The 8,414-nt window shown below is 39.8% G+C and overlaps 1 pseudogene; it reads right to left on the bottom strand.

The window, feature by feature from the left end:
* Positions 1-1,315: 1,315 nt before the first annotated feature.
* On the bottom strand, positions 1,316-1,989 carry LOC137219132 (NEDD8-conjugating enzyme UBE2F pseudogene; annotated as a pseudogene).
* Between the last annotated feature and the right edge of the window lie 6,425 nt (positions 1,990-8,414).

The raw sequence follows: 8,414 nt of genomic DNA, 5'->3' as shown, positions 1-8,414 counted from the left end.
CACTGGTTCAAATATCCAATTGCTGGAGTAAGTCCATTTTCCTATCCTTATTCTTACTGTGAAGTCCACTAACCTGACCGACTATATTCCACCTCTGATTTCTCGTGCTCAGAACAGCAAACACTGAGGTTGGCTCAAGTACTGTTTCAGGTAGCTCCAAACATCAGGCTGGTTCTCCAAGATCTGTCCTGCCCTACAGGACGGTAGGAGGCTGGTCAATTACCAGCTCTATAGGCATTAACTGCTGATCCACAGTCGCATTGAGGCAGCAGAATCACCCAAGCTCTGACTGCTCTGGACTCCCAGCCATGTTTCCTCTGGGCAGCATTATAGAAAGGGCAGGAGATTGGGACGGTGGGTGTGGGCTGGTCCCTGTAGTTTATTTATTTATTTTTTTTGCGGTATGCGGGCCTCTCACTGTCGTGGCCTCTCCCGTTGCGGAGCACAGGCTCCGGACGCGCAGGCTCAGCGGCCATGGCTCACGGGCCTAGTCGCTCCGCAGCATGTGGGATCTTCCTGGACCGGGGCACGAGCCCGTGTCCCCTGCATTGGTAGGCGGAATCTCAACCACTGTGCCACCAGGGAAGCCCTCTGTAGTTTATTTTTTAATCACTCAGTTACAGAGGGCTCCAAAACTCTTGCCACATCTAGACCCAAAAGTAAAGGGCTCTGATTTGTAAAATGCAGATTTCTTGTTACATTTGGACAGTATGAGCAATGTGCTTTCATATTCTTTGTATTTCTGTAGTTGTTTGACTTAACTGTATCTACAAACTAAAAGAATAGAAAAAAAAAGTTTGTTCCAAACTATACTTACATAAGCATTTCTTTCAGTAAGACATACATCAAATATTTGTATGCATCCTAGGGAAGTTTTAGGGCACCTAAAGAGAGCCAACATATGTGAAAGAAGCTGAAAGAATTCATATCAAATCACCATTCGTAGCAACTTTCTTACTGCCACTCTCTGGGTCACACTGAAATTTAGAATCACTTGTGCAGGGAACTGATTTTGTTTGGAAAAAGGGTGAGGAGGCTCTAGTCTCTATTTTGATGTAATTAAAATCTCTCAAGAGCATCAGCAGTCTATATAGCTTGATTTTGGAAAAGTAAAGGAAGCAGACCAGTTTTGAGCCCCAAACACATTTTCTTATTGAGTTCTCCATCAAAAACGGGCAGTTGTGGAGTTTTTCATCTTCATTACATGGTCGTAGGACTAGTGCAATCCAGGGAGTGAAGGAGGTGCAAAGATCAGGACAGGAAGCGTTAACTCATTTTAAGTTATAGATACAGTCACTGATCGTAAAATCTTTTATCATCTAGAGTAAGGTTTAATGTAGTCCTCAACTTATTCTGGAAACTCTCCTTGTCTTGTAAATGATGTTCTGCTTCTTCAGTATATAAGAGATCGTCAGAATTCAAAAGGTCAGTAAGTAAAGGGTTTCACCCCCAAACACCATCCTTTCAACTTTCTGGTGGGAAAGCCAGTGCTACTGGGTGCAAGTTCCTTCAGTGAATGTAGACATTTCATTGTCACTGTGATGTTGGTTGTCAGATTCTGGTATATTTCACTTTGGGAGGCACCATGTTATAAGCATTAGGAACTTCAAACTAAAATTTTCCACTCCAATGGTAACCCTTATCTAGGATCTCAGCTGAAAGGATTGAAGCTTGTTTGAATCAGAAAATGTACTTTACATGTGTAAGTATATCAGCTTCAAATTCTGCCAGATCTTTAACAAGCAACTTGTCTCTCACAGAAACCCTCTGATTAGGATAGAAACTGGCTCATGTACAGACCCCTGGCCATTGTCCGATGTCAATTTGCCTGGCAGAGTTAGCATTAATGCTACCTTTGACCTCGGCACCTGGAGACGCAGGCTGGGTGCCCCACACCATTCCTGGGCCCCTGTTGCAGTCTGTACTTGGCAGGGCCAATGTGGGCCTTGTTTATTTTTCTTAAGTTGTTTTTTAAAAAAACATATGGCACAATATAAAATTTACCATTTTAACCATTTTAAGTGTACAGTTCCCTGGCATTAAGTACATTCACATTGTGCAACCACCATCCATCATCCCAAGTTGAAACTTTGTGCTCACTGAACAATAACTCTCCTCCAAGACCTTGACGACCACCATTCTACTTTCAGGTCTAAGAACTTGACTATTCTAGGTACCTCTATGAGTGGAATCATACAGTGTTTGTGCTATGTGTCTGGCTTATCATTTGACTTCATAAGGTGTTGACTTGCTCCTCCAAGTGTGGTCTGTGCACCAGCAGCATTGGCATCACCTAGAACTTGTTAGAAGGGCAGAATGTTCAGACCTCCAAAATCAGAGTATATTTTCACAACTTCCCCAGTGACTCCTGCATGTTAAAGTTTGAGAAGCATTGGCTTTATCTACTGAGAATTCTAGATGGGTCAGGAACCAGGCAGGGAAGTCACCAGCCATTCAAGAGTGAGCAGCTGTGGTGTATCAGAAGCTTTTGGGCATTGTGTGTGGTAGCGAGCAAAACAGACATGGTCAGTCCACACTTCGGCAGCTTAGTCTAGAGAGAGAGACAGGAAGGGAATAATGTTTTAGTGCTAGCCAAAAGAAATAAAGGTTGCTAAACAGAAGGATGATAGCCAGACATGAAGAAGTGGCAAATCTTCCCTGATGAAGTGACATTTGGATTGAGTCCTAAAGGTTGGATGTGAGTTAGCTGATGCTTGGGGCTGGGGAAGAATTCCAGATGGAAGTGGCAGTGTGAGAGTCCTGCTGTGGAAGGAGCTTAGAGCTTTCTAGAGAAGGAGGTCACTGCAGCTAGGGCTAAATATGGAGGTGGGGGTGCAGGATAAAAGGAGATGAGGTTGGTTGCCACCGGATGGTGGGTGCTGTGAGCCATGCTGAAGATCTCAAACAGCGAAGTAACCTGTTGCATGTGCTTTTGAAATGGATTCCACTGATGTGCTTTGGAGGGGAGACTATGGAAGCTTAAAGGGGCCTAGGTTTTGTTTTTTTCTTTGACCTAAGCCACCAGGGTGTAGGCAGCTGAACTAGGCTTGGCCATGTGGCTGCTCCCATGTAGGACTTAAATCTGGAGGCAGTGCAGCAAAGATTCAAAGAATGGGTGTCTGGCAATGACGAGTGGACAGCCCAGTGGCGGCAGCACCAGTTCCACCAGTGGAACTTTCTAACCAGACTTCCCATGGCAGGACCCCGGCAGTCTTTTTTTTTTTTTTTATAAATAGTCTTTCTTGGATCCTGACTGTGTTTTAAGACTGGTTCTTGATACTGAGTTGTATGAGCTGTTTATAAATTTTGGAAATTGGCTCCTTATAGGTCATATCATTTGCAGGTATTTTCTTCCATTCAGTAAGATGTCCTTTCATTTTGTTGATGGTTTCCTTTGCTGTGCAAAAGCTTTTAAGTTTGATTAGGTCCCCTTTGTTTAATTTTGCTTTTAATTATTTTGCCTTAAGAGACAGATCTAAAAATATATTGTTATTTATGTCAAAGCGTGCTCTGCCTGTGTTCTCGGAGTTTTATGGTTTCGAGGCTCACATATAGGTCTTTAATCCATTTTGAGTTTATTTTTGTATATGGTGTTAGAGAATGTTGTAATTTCATTCTTTTACAAGTAGCTGTCCAGTTTTCCCAGCACCACTTATTGAAGAGACTGTCTTTTCTCCATTGTATATTCTTGCCTCCTTTGTCATAGATTAATTGACAATAAGTGTGTGGGTTTATTTCTGGGGTCTCTATCCTGTTCCATTGATTTATGTGTCTGATTTTTGTGCCAATACCATACTGATTTGATTAACATAGCTTTGTACTCAAGCTTTGTGGTATTATTGTTCTGAACACCTGAATTAAGGAAGTGTGATACCTCCAGCGCAGTTCTTTTTTCTCGAGGTTGCTTTGGCAATTTGGGGTCATTTGTGGTTCCATATAGATTTTAGGATTACTTGTTTTAGTCCTGTGAAAAATGTCATTGGTATTTCGATAGGTATTGCATTAAATCTGTAGATTGCTTTGGGTAGTATGGACATTTTAACAATGTTAATTCTTCCAATCCAAGAACATGGGATGTCTTTCCATTTCTTTGTATCATTTTCAAATTCCTTCATCAGTGTTTTATAGCTTTCAGAGTATATGTCTTTCACATACCTGGTTAAGTTTATTCCTAGGTATTTTTTTATTTTTGTTGTGATTGTAAATGGGATTGTTTCCTTAATTTCTCTTTCTCATAATTCATTATTACAAACAAAGAACCCAATTAAAAAATGGGCAGAAGGCCTGAATAGACATTTCTCCAAAGAAGATATATAGATGGCCAACAGACACGTGAAAAACTGCTCAACATCACTAATCATCAGAGAAATGCGAATCAAAACCACAATGAGATACCACCTCACACCTGTTAGAATGGCTATCACCAAAAAGTCTGCAAATAACAAATGTTGGTGAGGGTGTGGAGGAAAGGGAACCCTAGTACACTGTCAGTGTGAGATTGTGAATTGACGGAGCCACTATGGAAAACAGCATGCAGGTTTCTCAAAAAAACTAAAAATAGAAGTACCATATGATCCAGCAATTCCACTCCTGGGTATGTATCCGAAGAAAACAAAAACACTAATTTGAGAAGAATCTTGCACCCTAATGATCATAGCAGCATTATTTACAATAGCCAAGGTACGGAAGCAACTTAAGTGTCCATCAACAGATGATGGGTAAAGAAGATGTGATGTACGTACATACAGTGGAATATTATTGAGCCATAAAATGAAATTCTGCCATTTACAACAATGTGGATGGACCTAGAGAGTATTATGCTTAGTGAAATAAATCAGACAGATAAAAATAAATACTCTGTGTTATCACTTATATATGGAATCTAAAAAATAAAACAAATGAATGTATATAACAAAACGGAAACAGACTTGCAGATACAAAGAACAAACTAGTGGTTACCAGTGCAGAGGAGGAAGGGAGGGAGAGGTGAGATAGGGGTAAGGGATTAACAGACACAAAATACTATGTATAAAATAAATAATCAACAGGGGTATATTGTACAGCACAGGGACATATAGCCATTCTTTTGTAATAACTTTAAATGGAGTTTATAAAAATAATGAATCACTGTGTTGTACACGTGAAACTAATATAATATTATAAATCAACTGTACCTCAATTAAAAACAACAGACTGATTCTACAACATGCCCATTGATTCTAAGTTGCCTTACAGGCTTTCCTTTGAATTCCTGTTTTGATTGATTTAGCCAGAGCTGGTGTCTGTTGTTTGCAGCCTCACCACCCTGACAATTACTGTCTTGGTCCAGTGGGGAAAATGCTGCATGTTCTGTGAGGTTGGAAGTGAATAGAAGCTGTTGTCAGAGTTACGGGAATCTTCCAGCAAGGTCATCACTGTCATCAGGAATAACAGCCCCTCTTCGTTGATTTCTATGAAGGGTATTTTCTGTCTTGTTCTGACCCTGCTCTGCTGACTCCACCCCCGCCCCCTTCCCCAAGAGTCTTTCTGGGCCCCATCCACTCTCATGTGCCACCAAAGGTTGGGCAGCTGCTCATTAACATACACTTTAATAACAGTGTAGCAGGCGCAGTTGGCTGTCGAATAACTATTCTCCCTCCTTCCTCCATATTTACCAACAGGACTTTGATTTTGTTCAGATACAGGTGACCATGTCCTTTAGAGAAGAAACACATCAAGAACTTGGGTCCTGGATGATTGTGCTGAACACCTGAATTAAGCAGTGCTGATTAAGCCACCTCTTTTGGATTTCTTTTAATGTGAGTTAATAAGTTTTAATTTTGATTAAATTGCTTCTAGTTGAGTTTTCTGTTGCACCTAACAAATGCAAATAGTTAATAGTGCATTATATTTTTGAGTATTTACCTTTTAAACACTCTATTTAAAGTAATACTTTTAATCATCTGGATACTCTGAAAGGTAATTATTACTACTTTTGTTACGTTGATTCATTTTTTGTTTTTAGATTCCACATGTAAGTGAAAACATACAGTATTAGTCTTTCCTTATCTCACTTCACTAAGCATAATACCCTCCAGGTCCATCCATGTTGTTGCAGATGGCAACATTTCATTTTTTTTGATGGCAGAGTAACATTCCATTGTACATATATACCGCATCTTCTTTATCCATTCATCAGTTGATGGACACTTAGGTTGCTTCCAAATCATGGCTATTGTAAATAATGCTGCTATGAACATTGGGGTGCATGTATTTTTGTCAAATTAGTGTTTTCATTTTCTTTAGATACATACCCAGGAGTGGAATTGTTGGATCATATGGTAGTTCTATTTTTAATTTTGTGAACAACCTCCATACTGTTTTTCATGGTGGGTGTACTAATTTACATTCCCACCAAAAATGTACTAGGGTTCCATTTTCTCCATATCCTTGCCAACATTTATTTTATTTTATTTTTATTTATTTTTTTCCAACATTTATTATTGTTGTATTTTTGGTGATAGCCATTCTGACAGGTGTGAGGTGATATCTCATTGTGGTTTTGATTTGCGTTTCCCTGATGATTAGCAATGTTGAGCATCTTTTCACGTGCCTGTTGGCCATCTGTATATCTTCTTTGGAAAAATGTCTATTGAGGTCTTCACCCATTTTTTAGATTGATTTGTTTGTTTTTTGAATTGGCTGAATTTTCTGTGTATTTTTGAATTTACTCCCTGGTCAGACATATCACTTGCAAATCTCTCTCCCATTCAGTAGGTTGTCTTTTCTGAAACATAATTATTAATATTTTAATGTTATAGGTGGGAAAACAGGCTCATAAAGATTAAGCAACATGATCCAAGATTATATGGTCTGTCAGTCAGGGTCCTAAGGAAAACAGGTGGTATACTCAAATTAAGATAATGTGAAGAGGGTTTATTTACAAAGAGACTAACTACAGAGTTTTGGGAGTGGTGTAGGGGAATCATAGAGCTAGTATAGGAAGCCAGGGCTAGAAGAGTGGAGCTGTTACAGGGCGAGGTTACCTGAAACTGGAAGAAGAGATAGTCAGGTCGAGCAGTCTTCCTTGAGAGGAGCAGTGAACCTCGAAGGAGGGTTATAGTCATCTTGATGTGACCTCACAGGGAGTGATCCTTAGGGGAATAAACACCCTGACCTCACTCTCCTTCCTCCCTCTACTCTTCTGTTAGGCAGAGCCCACTGAGCTATTGGATGTAGTCCAAACAGACTGACTTGCAGGGGCAGAGAGCAAGGTGGAGAAGGATGGGGAGATAGAGGGACAATTGGAAAATATCTGTTGTGGTCCAGCCTGTTTGCCCCCTACTGTCCTCTCTTGTCCGAAATGCAGGTCAAATGTCGTCACCTCAACACAAGAGATGCCCAAAGTTCCATCAGCTATTTATCATCATGGGATGATGTTCATTTGTTCATACTTTCACATTAAACCTAAACAATTAGCCATCAACAGTGCCCTCATATAAAGTAACAGGAGGGAAATGGGAAGATAAAAACAAGTAATATAAAATATAGCTGTTACAATCCCTGCTTCTGTAAGTGGACCCAATGCCAGTTGCCTCTTTCTAAGCCAGAGTGTGATCCTTGGCTGTGCTTTTTCTTAGCTCATTCATTCCAAAGGCAGACCATTTAATTGCTGGTTCTGGAGCTACAAAGATAAATCAGTCACGTATTCTGACTAAAAGAGCTCACAATAGATGAAATAGTTATTTAATTTTAAATTTAGGGTAATAAGGGGTAAGTAGATACCTGATCTCTGGTTTGTGATGAAATTAAAAGAACAAGAACAACAATGAAAGCAACTCTGCTTTAACTGGGTTTTTTTCACCCTTGGGATTATTAATTATCAATAATGGATTATTCTTTGCTGTGGGAGGCTGTCTTGTGCTCTGTAGGGTGTTTAGCATCATCCTCAGCTTCTCCCCACTAGGTACTAGTAGCACCCCGCCTCCATCGTGACAACCAAAATGTCTCCAGACTTTGCCAAGTGTCCCATGGGGAGCAAATTATTGCCCAATTGAGAACAACTGGCTTAAAAAGTAAAGAAAGAGGCCACTGCATGGATGTGTAGCAACATATTTATATGTCTCCAAATAATGGCTATTTAGTCAGTTGGGATTTCCCTTTTGTTTTGTTTGTCTTTTGTTGTTACAAGTAAACCTGCAGTGAACATACTTTCTTTGCGTACTTGGGCAGATATGTCTGCATGGCAGATTTCTAAAAGTGAAGTTTCTGGGTTATAGGATTGTGATGTTCTCAAAATGACTTCTAAGGGGATTGAATAAATAGTGTTACCTTTACTGCTTTATTAAAATATTCTTTTTCAAATTGCCTCAAGTTTTACACTTAAATAATATCTAAGAAATAATGGCGTTTTTGGATAATTACATTTTATAACA

Source organism: Pseudorca crassidens, chromosome 2 (genome assembly GCF_039906515.1).
Source record: "Pseudorca crassidens isolate mPseCra1 chromosome 2, mPseCra1.hap1, whole genome shotgun sequence".
Taxonomy (NCBI): Eukaryota; Metazoa; Chordata; class Mammalia; order Artiodactyla; family Delphinidae; genus Pseudorca; species Pseudorca crassidens.
The sequence above is the reverse complement of the archived record's forward strand: the minus strand, read 5'-3'. Positions and strand labels throughout refer to the sequence as shown.